The sequence below is a fragment of the Oreochromis niloticus genome, linkage group LG22 (assembly GCF_001858045.2).
Source record: "Oreochromis niloticus isolate F11D_XX linkage group LG22, O_niloticus_UMD_NMBU, whole genome shotgun sequence".
Taxonomy (NCBI): Eukaryota; Metazoa; Chordata; class Actinopteri; order Cichliformes; family Cichlidae; genus Oreochromis; species Oreochromis niloticus.
In genome coordinates this window covers 8,180,718-8,195,116 of record NC_031985.2, presented here as the reverse complement: position 1 = coordinate 8,195,116, position 14,399 = coordinate 8,180,718, and the positions used below count along the sequence as shown (strand labels likewise).

Below are 14,399 nucleotides of genomic sequence, written 5' to 3'. Positions count from 1 at the left end.
GAGGTGAAACGTCTTCAAGCAACTTAAAGAAGTCCAGACGCTTTTCTTTGCAAACTCCTTTGACTACGATGACCTGGATGACTGAGAACATTCACAGACTTTTAAAAATGTAGTAAAACTGGAATAAAGCTAGAGGCAGCTGATGGAAACATCTCCACTGAGTCAACACTCACCTGTGAATAACTTGTTACAGGTGAACACAGACTCTCTGGCTATTTACAGTTTTGTTCTTCAAAGATGAAGGTGGGAAGTATATTAGAATATTGTGTTTGTGATGTGTGAGCTGTGATAATGTAACCCCCACCAAAAAACACATAAAATGTAACAGTTTGACAAATTAACTTTGAAAGTTGTTTAACAAAAGTGTACACAGTTTGTATCTCAGCATGCATTAATTATTGGTATGCAGGCTGGAGCGTCCGTTTGCCTTGTTGTGAGGAGCTGTGAAGACAGAAACACAGTGTTAGTGAAGACACTCCTCTTTTTCCGCTGTAAAGATATTGATGATACTCACTTTAAAATTACTAAAGTATTTGATTTGCTTGAAAATTCTGAGACGCTGGTGACAATATTAAAAACAATATTAATCAAAAATGATTATGATCATAAACAACGATGAGACCTCATGGGAACACTTGGTAATGTGGTAATGTGGCCTGTGACTGAGGGATTAAGTCCCCTCTAATTATACCTAATTCTATTAACTTACAAACACCTGAAGGTAAGTACAGTAGAATATGGGGGTAAAACTAATAAATAATATAGGTATATAGGTAAATTTAAATCATGTGTCAGTAATTTTAAATAATGCAACATATCCACTTTAACAGGAAAGGAGACACAAATTATACTGAAAATAATTTTAAGTACAACATAAGTCATTTTAAGTAGTGCCTAATGATATATGCCGGCTTGTACACATACACGAGAGACACGAGAGTTCTTTTTCACTGATGTTTACTGTGCTTCTTTAACGTACACAGGTACACCGTAGAACTGGTGAATACAAATGTACAAGAAAATTATATTTCAGCATTAAAACATATTGCAGTATAAAATTCACAAAATATAAACAAACATACCACTTTGGCCTGCAAGTAGACAAACCGGTGTATTGGAACTTAGGACTTATTTCTTCTTTAACATTCACACGGCTAGACCGTCACCATGAGCAGCTTCTCTCACCTTACTACTCAAAACAGGAAGTGACCTCTGCCCTTACCTTATACTTACAAAATTAACCGGTTATTTTCCATGTATCAAATTAACTTTACACCAATCCGGTACGCAAATAGGAAAATGTTAACATGCTCAACACAAAAATAAAACATACAAAATAAAATGTGTTAATTTACATTATCATTACAAGAGCTCCGCCTAGTGGTCAAATACTAACATTTCACCAACTGTTACATGATAATACTGGGGAAATGCAAAAAATATTTCCACAAGTACTTGTTTGTGGTTCTGCATCATGTCTATAACAAATTACAGTATGTACAGTTGGAAGAAAAAGTCGAATTTTCTATATTTCAAAATCCATGTGACTGTAAACATAATCTGCTTTTCACAAAAACGTTTTTTCAAAATTCACATCTGCATTTATCTCCATCCCACTCATGTTTGGTGACAACAGCCTGCATGCAGCCTTGGAGTAATCCAGGTTAGAATCTTCAGTCCAAAGATATGAAGTCTTCTCCATCATAACTGTACTGTTGATAACCAGTATCCCTGGTCTCGTCATTATATTCCCAACCTGCCACCTGTTGAACTACGTGGACACCTGAGAGACCAGCAGAGCAAAGCAGAAAGGCACAATGAGATCCCAGAGCCCTCATCCATTAGAGATTAAAATAGAGAAACTATTCATCAATGGTGCCACAGTAATATGTGAGCACATTGTCACTTTGTGCTTCTGTAAAAACCTGCCTGGCAACATCTGTTTGACAGCAAGCCAGGGAATTTTTTTTTCTGTGGCCTACCTTCAGTGTGGTTATAGCACACTGAACTTGCGATTTTCAAATTTAAAGATCGGGCTGTAACAAGATTGCTGCTGCCCCAGCAAATGGGGCAGCAGCAGGGGACTGTATACATAGTATAGTCATCCAGTCTTGTTTCAGTTCAGTTTTCTTGATCCTGCTGTTATAAGAAGCCATATGCCCTTTTTAAGCAAAGCAACAGACACAAAATCTGCAAACTCTGGGACTCCATTTGATGATGTCTTTATCAGTGTATTTATTTCTGGTGTCTTCTCCTGTGAGCATTATGTGGCCAGCGCAGCTATATCCAGTAAACGACATATGATACTAAGGATTTTGATTTTCCTGACATTAAAATTCTCTTACACACAAACACAGAGTGCACATTACATAAAAAAGTCTAAAAATGTGGTCTTATCTGAATGTAACCCCCCCCAAAAAAGCCTGGAGTTACAGAAATATCTTCATTTTGATTGAAAAAAGAGTGAAGTTGAACAGTAGAGTGTTGAATGTTGGACTGCTTCTTGGTTTTTATGAAATATGTTATGTAATTTTATTGCACTGTAGAAACAAAAGCACCCTTTCCCCCTTTATTATAATGTGTATATCTACAAATACTAGGAACTTATTGCCTTAACTTTCTCCAAAATGCCACCTGTTGTTTTGTGCTTTCATGGTATCACATAACCAACTCCCATGAGCTCCGCCTCCTCTGCAGGTTTTGGCAAAATGCCAGTTTTGCTTACCAAGCAGGATAACTGGTAGAGTCCCTTTGTGGTTATTTGAGGCAGGTATTTATTTGCCTCTGTTTTTTTTTAGACATAGATGGGTTCAGGTTTATTTTTTTTTTCCTGTTCATGATGCTTACGTGTGAGATTGAAAAAGAAGATTTGTAGTCACTTGTCTGACTGCATTGTTTGGCATTTGGGTTTATTGTTGGTTCTTTCTTCCTTCTGCTTCTCCATGCTGTCAAACTCTGTCAACATTACTGTATTCTAATAATTTTCTCACTGGTGAGCTTATCGGCGTCTGTGTGGTTCAAATCTCAGTTTTCTCCTGCTGTCAGTTCGCCTTTCAGACTCTCGAGCATGTGGGTGAGAGTCTGGTCACTCAGAGAGCCTTATCCAAGCCTCCACCTGCTTTATCTTCATCTTCACCTCCACCAGTGTGTAGACTCCAGGTGATCCTGTCCTGCTTCATTGGAGTCTAATTAACAAATTGCCCCTTTCTCAAATTCGGTTTCTCTTTAAATCATGTTCAGTTTTTTAAATGGTCTATCCATCCTGAACTGCAATGAATAGTTTTGTTGTAATAACACTTTGAGTTTCACTATGAGGTGTTGAGATTGTATTTACCTATTCTCAAGGTGGAGAAAATGTAAGTAGCCCCAGAAAAGTCAGGTTTTCTTGAGGGGACTGTATACGTAGAGCCCTGTTTTAGTATTGTAACTTTTGACTGATTAAAATGCGAGTTTATTTATCCCATCCTTATGGAGACACATTTAATTCATCAAAAGCATTCAGCGGGTTACTGAATGATTAACACAACAATGAATAATACAGAAATATTTCATCTTGAATGATTATAACCCAAAACAAATGTTTCACTGAAAACTGTCTGGAGTGAAAAGAAAAGTTAATTTGAATAATTAATGACAAAAACATTCCTTAGTTATACAACAAGAAAGTATGTATAAAAACAATTTTCCTAATTCAATGTCACATTCATTTTATATTTTTTCAGTGAAACACTAGTTAAAGTATTTCTCCACTGAAACCTCTGGAGCCCAGAGCATTCCCAAGACGTTTGTTGATGAAGTTCAGCTGGTGTAGAGGATGGAAATCAGCCAAGACAGCTTGTGAAAGATCTTGTTGAATTCAGTTGTTGAAATCAGTTTACAAAGAGCAGTAAACTTCAGGGCAACAGTAGCCCAGATCAGCTGATCACAACCTGTACTGCAGCGCTCAAAAACTGTCTTACAGCTCCCTCTATGATTTAAAACTTTTTAAAAAGAAAAACAAAAGAGGTGCTCTTAGAGTTTTTCGATTTTTGGGATGGAAACTGATGTATCATGCTAAAAACAAACAAAGAAAAATTAAATACTTTAATTTCTAGACATAGAACTCATCTTATGAAAATACAGAGTGTTAAACCATGAGCAATACGGATAATGGAAAGTGAGACCACATTGAACCCAGTGTTTAGGACAGGGATCTCTGTTTCACAGGCAAAACTACAGGCCTTCCTGAAGATGATTCCCTTTAAGAGAAATTGCTTTCTATAAGGAAAATACATAATAAAATGCACACACCTTTGATTTGGCCTCAGAGCGTCTTAATTATAATGTTAAACTATCTGGTGGCATGGGAAACTAAATGTTCTTATTTAACACAACTTCCTAAATCATACATTTCTAACAAAAATAATGACAGGAATACTGTTTAAAGTATTTCAACAGCTTTATCAATTTTTGCACGTGGTGGGTGCTTTGGTACTTTGGTATCTACCTTAGCGAGAAAACATGAGTTTGTTGCATGTTCCTGTGGGAGGGGTGACTCTGATAACAAGCCCTTTTGAAACAGGTCCCATACTAACCTGCTACATTTCCCATGGCTTTTCAACCCTTATAACAAAGAATAGATAGCTGTTGGTACAATCTCCTTATGAACATTTGTTAACAGAAGGGATGCAAAAGTTTACAGGGGAGGATGTTTTTGATGTCAAACCTTTGAAGACAAGATTTTTTTAACACTCATCACACGTACTGACCCAAGACTTCCATCTTGAAAGGGCCTTTACCACTTATTTTCACTGACATCTTTCCACATGCGCTAGTAATGATGCCTTGTACAGAAGATCATGCACACCTATGAGCACATCCATGCACATGCACAAGTTGTGTGGGGTGGGGGTGAAGGAATGGTGCACAATCTACTACTGTGGCCAGTGCTGCTACATCCATTAAAATAGGTGTTAAATTACAGATTTTAGTGTTCCTGACGTTTAAACTCACTTACACACAAACACACAGCGCACATGAAATGTCTTAAATGTGATCATACCTGCAAATTTAACACAACAAACTAGGAGTAACACAAACATCTATATTTTGTTGTGGAAAAGTGTGGCGCTGAAGAGAAGAGTGTCAAATGTTGGACTGCTTCCTGGTTTTATGGTAGGTGAAGCATGTTTACCTGAATAAAGACTCATCTCTAAACAATTCAAACTATCACAGTCATGATTACACAATATCACATAATGACTTCATTCTTTATCTTGTTCTTATTTAAAGTATCATTAATCCTTGCACAGATTTATTATAAACTTTATGATCCCATATATCTTTGGTGGCTGTACATGTGTTTTTAATTCATCAGCTTTCTCCTCAACTTTTTTTATTTCATTATAATTTTATTGGGTGGTAGAAACACAGGCACCTGTTATTGTAATGTGCACTTCTTCTTTATATAAATACCAGAGCCTTATTGGCTTACCTTTCTCCACAATGTCACCATTTGCTTGCACAGTATCAGATGACCTACCCCCATAATCTCCACCTCTTCAATGCAGGTTTGGAAAAATGACCATCTGGGTAACCAAGCAGTGCACTTTCAACCAGAATAACCAGAATAAGGCAGGTATTTACTTGCCTCTGTTTTTTCAGAAGTAGATGTGCTCAGCATAATTTTATTTCCTGTTTATGACACTTATCTGTAGGTTTAACAAAGAATATCTGTAGTCAGTTTTCTGGCTGCATTCCTGGGCATTTGTGTTTCTTGTCTGTTCTTGTCAAACTCTCTCATCACTACTGTAGTCCAATCCTTTTTTCACTGCATTTGGTGAGCCAATCAGCCTCTGTTCTGTGTGGTTTCAATGTAAGTTTCTTTCTGTCACAGTTTCGCCTTTCAGACTCTCATCTCATGTGATCCTCCGCATCTCCACTTCATCATGGTCACTTAAGAGCCTTATCAAAGCCTCCCCCTTCGTCATCTTCACTACCACCGGTGTGTAGACTCCAGGGGATCCTGTCCTGATTGCTATCATTGTAGGGAATCTGTTCTTCTTTATTGTTTCAATAGAGTCTAATTGACGAATTGCTTATTCCTCAAATTCTTTTTTCTGTTTAATTCATACTCAGTTCTTTCAGTATTTTATCCCTATTGAACTGAAATTAATAATTCTGTTGCAAAACTTAGATTTTCATCTCTTTCTTTTCTTTTTCCACCACAGACAATATACCTCAGCAAATAAACCTTAGCGAGTGACAGCTATGCAGACAACACCATCAGTTTTAAAATATGTACAGTAATATTTAGAAAATTCAGATCAACTAGATCTATATGTGTTTACTCAATTATTTCTAAAACAATTAATCTTTCATTGCTAACTATTGTGTGTGCGCCACACCCCAGAAAAAGTTAAAATCAAAGCAAGTGGGAAGAAATGTTGGAAGGTCGTTAAGCTAACATATCTTTAAAATAAGATATAAGATAACTCTTTATTGTCATACCTAGTACAATAGTACAACGAAATTTAAAACTGTGCTGTGTCTGCACTACGTACAACACAACACAACGGATAACTTACCTTAAAGTAGATTTATTTTAGGTGCAAGAGAAGTATGAGCAAAGGAGTAACTTAATAAATAAAAAGAAAAGGAATGTGTGTATGTTTATTGCACATTATTAGTCCAGCGAGGTAGCCCTGGTAGCCCCTCCTACTGCCTGGGTGTTTGGTATGCAGGGGGCACTACTGAGAACAGGAAGGCTGAGCAGGAGGTAATTAGCACCAACCAAAAAATCTTTGGGTGCCCTCTGCCACCATTGGAGGCCATCGCCAGATCCTCCTGTCTCAGGAGAACCACGGCCATCACAGGTGAACCACCTTGTAACCGCCGCCGCTGGATAAGTGGGTGGCCACCTGAACTAGCACCGCCCTCTGTTGCTGGGCCAGGGGCCAGGGGCACGGTCAGGGCTGATACCCTCTCCAGCTCGTGAGGGGAGTAAGTTCGGCCGGATGACTCCCTGGCCTCAGTCAGTGTGGTGCTGCTTCGAGGGAGGTGGATGCACCGGACCGGTTGGTGGTGTGTACGTTTGACTGGTGACAGGAAAGCCGCAGCCACGTGTGAACAGCAACCGTAGAACCAACCATGTGTGACGCCCACAAGTGTATGGTCACAATTATATTTTTTTTTGTGAATTGTTTTGATGTAAAAGACCTGGTTTTATGGTGGTATTGCACTTTTCATTTAGAGTTATGAACAATGTAATTGCGTGGCATTGCCACAAGGGGGAGAGAGCGCTGACTGCGATAGGTCGTTGCAACGCTTCTGTGCCTCAGATGAGGAAGAGCCTGCAGACCGAACGCAACTCATGTCCCCTGTCTCTGCTTTTCTGTTAAAAATACAGGTTAGTAGTTCAAGTTTGCTCATGGCAATGTACATATAAAGGCAAGAAACCTTTTTCTGTCTTTGGTTAAAGACCGCAAATGTTGTGAGAGAGTGTGTTTTCACCAACTGAGAGTATGCTAACTATACCGCCATTTGTAATGGAAGCCGCTATTTCACTCGTAGTCTAAATAGGCAGCTGGTCTTATTACCCGTTTTATTTTGTGACAAATGCAGCTCTTGGACACTTCTTTTATCCTGACATTATTTGAAGTTATAGTTGATTAGAACCTACCCAGTTCTTATGTGTCAAATGTAAATAGTCTGATGTATACTGTTTGTGGATGATTGTAAACTGTTTGTGAGCAGTGATAGCATATTTTTGTTTATTGGTTACTAATGTAATATATTGTTTGAATCTGTTAAAGTATAAAGAATGCATAATGGTATATAAGCGGGTTAATTGCAGTGTTAAGGGTACTGCACAGAAATGTTTTTGATGCTGAACAGCAGTAAAATTTGGTTACAGATTTATTGTAAATAAGGACACTCATACAGTGATTATTTTGTAAGTTTATTCTTGCGAGAGTGCAAGGTAACCAAAAGAGTTTGACTTATGGACTTAATTGAATGTGTTTTTGTTGTTAAAAGAGAAATGTGTGAGTCTGAACGAAAAGAAAAGTGACTGTTTAATTCTGTTAATAAATCAGACGAGGAAGAGCCTGCAGACCGAACGCAACTCATGTCTCCTGTCTCTGCTTTTCTGTTAAAAATACAGTTTCAAAACAGGCCCATCGAAGGCCTGTAACATAATTTTGGTGGCCCGTACGGGGATCAGCATTCTACGAGGGCGACTGTTGATCCTTTAATCAACGAACCAGAGACGGCCATCACAGGGCAGACGTGTTGGAACAGCAGACGTGCAACTGAGGCAGCAGCGGGACCTGTGTCGAGGAGGGGAACCCCTGCTGGAGAGGTGACGGGCTGCGTGTTTGAGCTGACTGCACTGTGAAGGGTTGCTAGCCAAAGAACACACAATGGAGGACAGTGAAAGAAAAGAACTGGCTTGGCAGATCAGAAAGAGTCTTTATGCACTGACAGCAGAGGAACTCTTCCAGATTGCTACAAACATCACACCAGTACCTGATGTGGACCCTGCAAGTGTAAGACGTGGTGATGAGGAAAGTTGTTTTGATTATATATGTGCTTATCTGCGCTGTAAGACATTGCTTGACTTAGAGGATCAGGGGTTTTCACACCTACTGTTGTTGAAAGATGCTATTATTCATCTCATTGATAGTCGTATCGCTGAAGTATCTCACCCTATAGTCTCAGAGGAAAATGTTGTTACTCTCACAACACTTAAGCACCCTGAACAGAGTAATGTACTTACCTCAGGTATATTGCCTCTTGAGTCTGTTAATCCACAAGTAACAGAGTATGAAATGCTAAAGGCTAACTACGAGGCACTTGGTAAAAAGTTAGCAGATTTACAAGTGACATCTGCAACACAAGATACACCCACCCACACTATTACACAGTCATTTCAGCCTCGAGCTGAGAGCGTGACGAACAGCCACTCCACCACAGACACGCGACACTCTAGGCCTGATCACATGGTTTCCCTAAGAGCAACGCAGAGAGTTTAAAGTACATGGGGGTCAGGTTGGTCGACATTGCATCGGACATTAGCTACCATGGACTGTGTAAGCAGGTTGAGGAGGGGCTCAAGGTGAAGCACACAGAGGGAGAGATCATTCAAGGTGTGCTCCGTATTATCAAGCCTGGACAGTTTAAGGACATGTTGATCAGTAAAGATGACTTGACACTCATTGAACTCAAAAGCTTGCTACGCTCACACCTGAGTGAGAAGAGTGGGAGTGAGTTATTTCAGGAATTGTTGAGCACTAAGCAACATGACCATGAAACTCCCCAACAGTTCCTTTACAGGATGATTGGACTGAAGCAGAAAGTCATGTTTGCATCCAGGCAGGATAACATGGACGTTGCGTATGAGACACGTACGATCCAAAATGTGTTTCTACGCACCATTCATCAAGGTCTTCTGCCAAAATATAGTGACATTCGTAATGAACTCAAGCCATTGCTATCAGACTACAGTGTGTCAGATGAAGCCTTGATAAGACAAGTGAACAAAGTGTCAAGTGAAGAGAGTGAGCGACAGCGAAGACTGGGATATTCCACTCGACAAAAGGTAACACATGCTCATACGGCTCTACTTGAACCTGCTAAAGATACTGAAATGACTGACTGTAAATCTAAGAGTAAGAATAAAGTCATAGAAGAGCTGGCTGCAAAGGTGGAAACCCTGACCAAAGTGGTGGAGTCTCTCACAGCCAGTCAGGCTCGTGAACCCACTTGTCAGTGTGCACACCCAAAGCAGAAGCCCAGACAAACTGCAAAACAGTACGGCTGTCCCAAGTGTATTGAAAGTGGGGCTACTTCATGCACTCATTGTTTTATCTGTGGGGAGACAGGTCACAGGGCAGTGGGATGTCTCAAACGAAGCCAACCCAGGAGCTCTAGTTGGCCTCCTGCTGATATACACACTCCCAGAACCAGTGGACAGCCAGACCCAAAATCGCCAGGTATGTGCTCAGAAGAGTTTGCTCATGTCAGAAGTAGTTGGGCGACCCCTCCAACGAAAAATGCAGACACAGGGGCAAGTGAGAGAGTGGCACAGCTTGTTGGAAAAAAATGTAAAATCAAGTGTTACATTCATAGCTTTGCAGTGGACTGTTTATTGGACACAGGTGCACAAGTGAGTCTCATTGATCGCCAGTGGGCAAAAACCTACCTCTCTGACCACAAACTCCGGCCACTGACAGAACTTATTGGAGATAAGGCTCTTAGTGTGCTTGGTGTTAATGGCCAGCCATTACCCTATGATGGCTGGGTGGGCGTGATGGTGAGTCTCCCAGAGAATAGTGACCCAAACTTGACTGTACAAGTCCCCTTTCTAGTAAGCAGTGTGCCCATGGACTGCCCCCTGATTGGTTTCAATGTAATTGAACAGCTGATACTGGGGCCAAATGCTAGTACAAACCTCATACCCACCATTGTGAGCCTCCTGCGCAGCGCAATGAACCTCCAGGATGACACAGCGACGGCACTGGTCAACTTCATCCAGACCAAGCTTACCAGTGATAGCGGCGTCAGCCAGAGTGTCCTAAAAGTGGGCCTGCATGATGTAGTAATCCCAGCTGGTCAAGTTAAGTATGTTAAGTGTAAAGTTTCCTCTACAGTTGACATGTCTAACCCCCTCGTGCTCTTTGAACCAACTGAGAGTAACCCACAACTGCAACAGCCTCCTCACAGTTTGTGACGCCAGAGTCCCATATGTCAAGGTACCTATTGGCAACCACACTAAGCATGATGTGACCCTCACTGGCAGAGCAGCCCTTGGAAGTATTGAACCAATAGCAGCAGTCGTACAAACTGACTTACCAAACCTCGGTGAGCCCACAGTGACACAAGATGTCGACTCTGATGTATCTCAAATACCCCAGCAGTGCGGTGAAGATCAAGCAACACAGGAATGGGATCCACCTGTTGATGTTAGCCACCTGACTGAAGACCAACAAACTGTTGCCAAGAAAATGTTAAGGGAAGAGTCAGGGGTTTTTGCACGTGATGAGAACGACATGGGGTGCATTCCCAGCTTGGAAATGACAATAACACTCAAAGACACAACCCCAATTCAGAAATCGTACACCTCAATTCCAAAACCCCTCTATAAGGAGGTTAAAGAGTATATTGAGGACCTCCTAGCAAGAGGATGGATTGTAAAGTCTAGATCTCCTTACTCTGCGCCAATAGTTTGTGTGCGGAAAAAGGATGGCTCCCTAAGGCTCTGTATAGACTACCGTCTCCTGAACCAGCGCACAGTACCTGATCGCCACCCATTACCAAGAATCCAGGACCTCATTGACACCTTGGGAGGTTACAATTGGTTCTCCATTTTGGACCAGGGAAAAGCCTATCACCAGGGCTTTATAACAGAAGGATCACGTCATCTGACTGCATTCATCACCCCCTGGGGCCTTTATGAATGGGTGCGAATTCCCTTCGGCCTTACCAACGCACCTGCTGCATTCCAACGCAGTATGGAAGAAATGCTGGCTCCTCTTCGGGATGAGTGCTGCATCCCATACTTGGATGACATCTTGTGCTACGCCAAGACTTTTGAGGAACATGTGGAAGGGCTGAGGAAAGTCTAGAGAGCCCTGCAGAACTACGGGGTCAAACTCCGGCCGACAAAATGTGACCTATTTAAAAGAGAAGTGAGGTATGTTGGGCGCTTAGTGTCAGCTGAAGGAGTACGCATCGATCCAAAAGATCTCGAGGCGGTGTACGCCCTGAAAAAGGAGACACCTGCCACAGTGGGAGATGTGAGGAGGATCGCTGGGTTCCTGAGTTACTATCGCTCATATATCCAGGATTTCTTGAGAATAGCAAAACCCATCTATGAGCTTTTGCAACCCAAGAAAACCAAAGAGGAGCATCTTCTGGGGAAGGTTACAGGACAGAAGGGGAAAGGTGCACAGTTACCATCCAAAACACCAGTTGAGTGGACCGAGAAGCACCAGGGTGCCCTGTGTAAGTTGATTGATATGTTGGTAAACCCCCCTGTACTTGCCTACCCAGATTTTGAGCTTCCCTTCGTCCTTCATACAGACGCGTCTGATAAAGGACTTGGAGCCGTTCTCTACCAACATCAGAATGGAAAGCTCAGAGTGATTGGATACGGCTCCCGAACACTGACACCAGCTGAAAAGAATTACAGACTCCACTCGGGCAAGCTTGAGTTTCTCGCCCTCAAGTGGGCTGTCTGCGAGAAGTTCAGGGATTACTTGTTCTATGCCCCGTATTTTACCATCTACACGGACAACAATCCCTTAACTTATGTCATGAGTACCGCCAAGTTGAATGCGGTTGGGTTCAGATGGGTGGGAGAGCTATCAGATTTCAGGTTTGATATAAGGTACAGACCTGGGAAAGTAAATGTTGACGCAGACACCCTGTCGAGGAGTCCCCTTGACATTGACAGATACGTCACTGAATGTACAAAAGAGTTCTCCAAAGAAGCTGTTGCCGCTACTTGGGAGGGATGTGGAGCAGGCAAGCATGGAGATGTTGCATGGATCGCTGCTCTGGCTCTAACACAAGGTGACCAGCTTGAACCAGTAATCCGAGAAATGGTCACGCCCATCAATCTGGATGAACTACAAAGGGCTCAAAGAGCAGACCCTGCGATTGGTGAGATCATGAAAATGAAAGACTCAGATCAAAAGCTGACAGATGACATGAGACGGAATGTGAGAGGTCCTGCGAGGAAAATGATGCATGAGTGGACAAAGCTGAGCTTAGAAGATGGAGTTCTGTATCGTAAGACTGCAGAAAAGCGTCAACTAGTCTTACCAGCTAGCTTCAAATCCCTGGTCTTGAAACATCTGCATGATGACATGGGGCATGTCGGGGTAGAAAGAGTTCTCAGTCTGGCGAGACAACGGTTCTACTGGCCGTACATGAGGCGAGACATCGAAGCCTATGTCACCCGGCAGTGCCCGTGCATCAAACAGAAGAAACCAGTGACACATGTCCGAGCTCCCATGTCCAGCATTACCACAAGCTCACCAATGGAATTGGTTTCAGTTGATTACCTCCACTTAGAGCCAAGCAGGGGCGGATATCAGTATATCCTAGTTGTGGTAGACCACTTTACTAGGTATGCCCAGGCCTATCCAACCCGCAACAAGAGTGGAAAAACTGCAGCTGAAAGGATTTTCAGTGATTATATCCCCAGATTTGGCTACCCTTTAAGGCTGCACCATGATCAGGGACGGGAGTTCGAGAACGAGCTCTTCCGGACTCTGCAACAGTTGAGCAATGTGGGGCACTCTCGAACAACCCCGTACCACCCTCAGGGCAACCCAGCTGAACGCTTTAATCGTACCATCTTGCAGATGCTGAGGACCCTGGGTGAAGAGAAAAAAGAAAGATGGAGAGAGTATCTCCCACAGATGGTTCATGCATACAATTGCACGCGCCATGAAGCAACGGGTTACTCGCCATTCTTTCTGCTTTTTGGTCGACATCCACGAATGCCAGTAGACCTCCTGTTCAAGTTGGTTACTGATGGAGAGCCACAAACTGCAAGAGGTTATGCTGAGAAATGGAAAGAACGAATGACTGAAGCTTACAGGATTGCATCTGAAAACAGCCAAAAGTCAAGTGATCGTGGGAAGAAACACTATGACCGGCACTTGAAAGGAGTGATACTCCAACCTGGTGACAGAGTACTAGTGCGGAACCTGACTGAGAGGGGTGGTCCTGGCAAGTTAAGGTCCTACTGGGAGAACACCATTTATGTGGTGAAGGAACAGATCAATGACAGCCCAGTCTACAGAGTGGCCTCAGAGGGAAAGGGGAAAAGAGTGCGTGTTCTGCATCGCAATCTACTGCATCTTGTCAATGAGCTTCCTGCGGACTTGCCTGCTGTAAATAAAGGGGACGGGCCATCCGCCGTCAAGAAAAAGAAACCAAAACCAGCTCAAAGAGAGACAGCATTTCAACCCCACTCTGACACAAGCTCCGATGATGATGAGAGTTCAATGTATTATGAGTTGAGGTATGATTTGAGGAGTGGAACCAAAGAGGATGCTCTACATACCTATAACCATACTGATGGACCCTCAAGGGGGACAGCTGAGTTCAGCAGAGTGGTTAACTGTAGAGCACCTCAGACGACAGAAGCAACAGTATTGGGGGAACGAACAGCAACAGATGAATTGAGGGAAACAGGAATGGAACAAGATGGTGGACACCAAAACACTGAACTTGACAATGACATGGGAGAGGAGGAACATGAGGTGGTACGGGAATCAGGAGTCACCGAAGTGCCTTTCACAGTCGACGGAGGAGAAGTTGGACTGCCGCTTTCAGAAAGGGCACGGTATACACCCAATGTGACCCCGCCGACAAATGAATCAGTTCTAAGAAGGTCTACTAGA

At 42.4% G+C, this 14,399-nt stretch overlaps 1 long non-coding RNA gene across 1 annotated transcript; it reads right to left on the bottom strand.

Moving 5' to 3' along the window:
- Positions 1-954: 954 nt before the first annotated feature.
- LOC112843565 (uncharacterized) lies at positions 955-1,408 on the bottom strand. Its single transcript, XR_003216002.1, has 2 exons — positions 1,083-1,408; positions 955-996 (listed from the first exon to the last, which is right to left on the bottom strand). It is a non-coding gene; the product is annotated as an uncharacterized LOC112843565 (long non-coding RNA).
- Between the last annotated feature and the right edge of the window lie 12,991 nt (positions 1,409-14,399).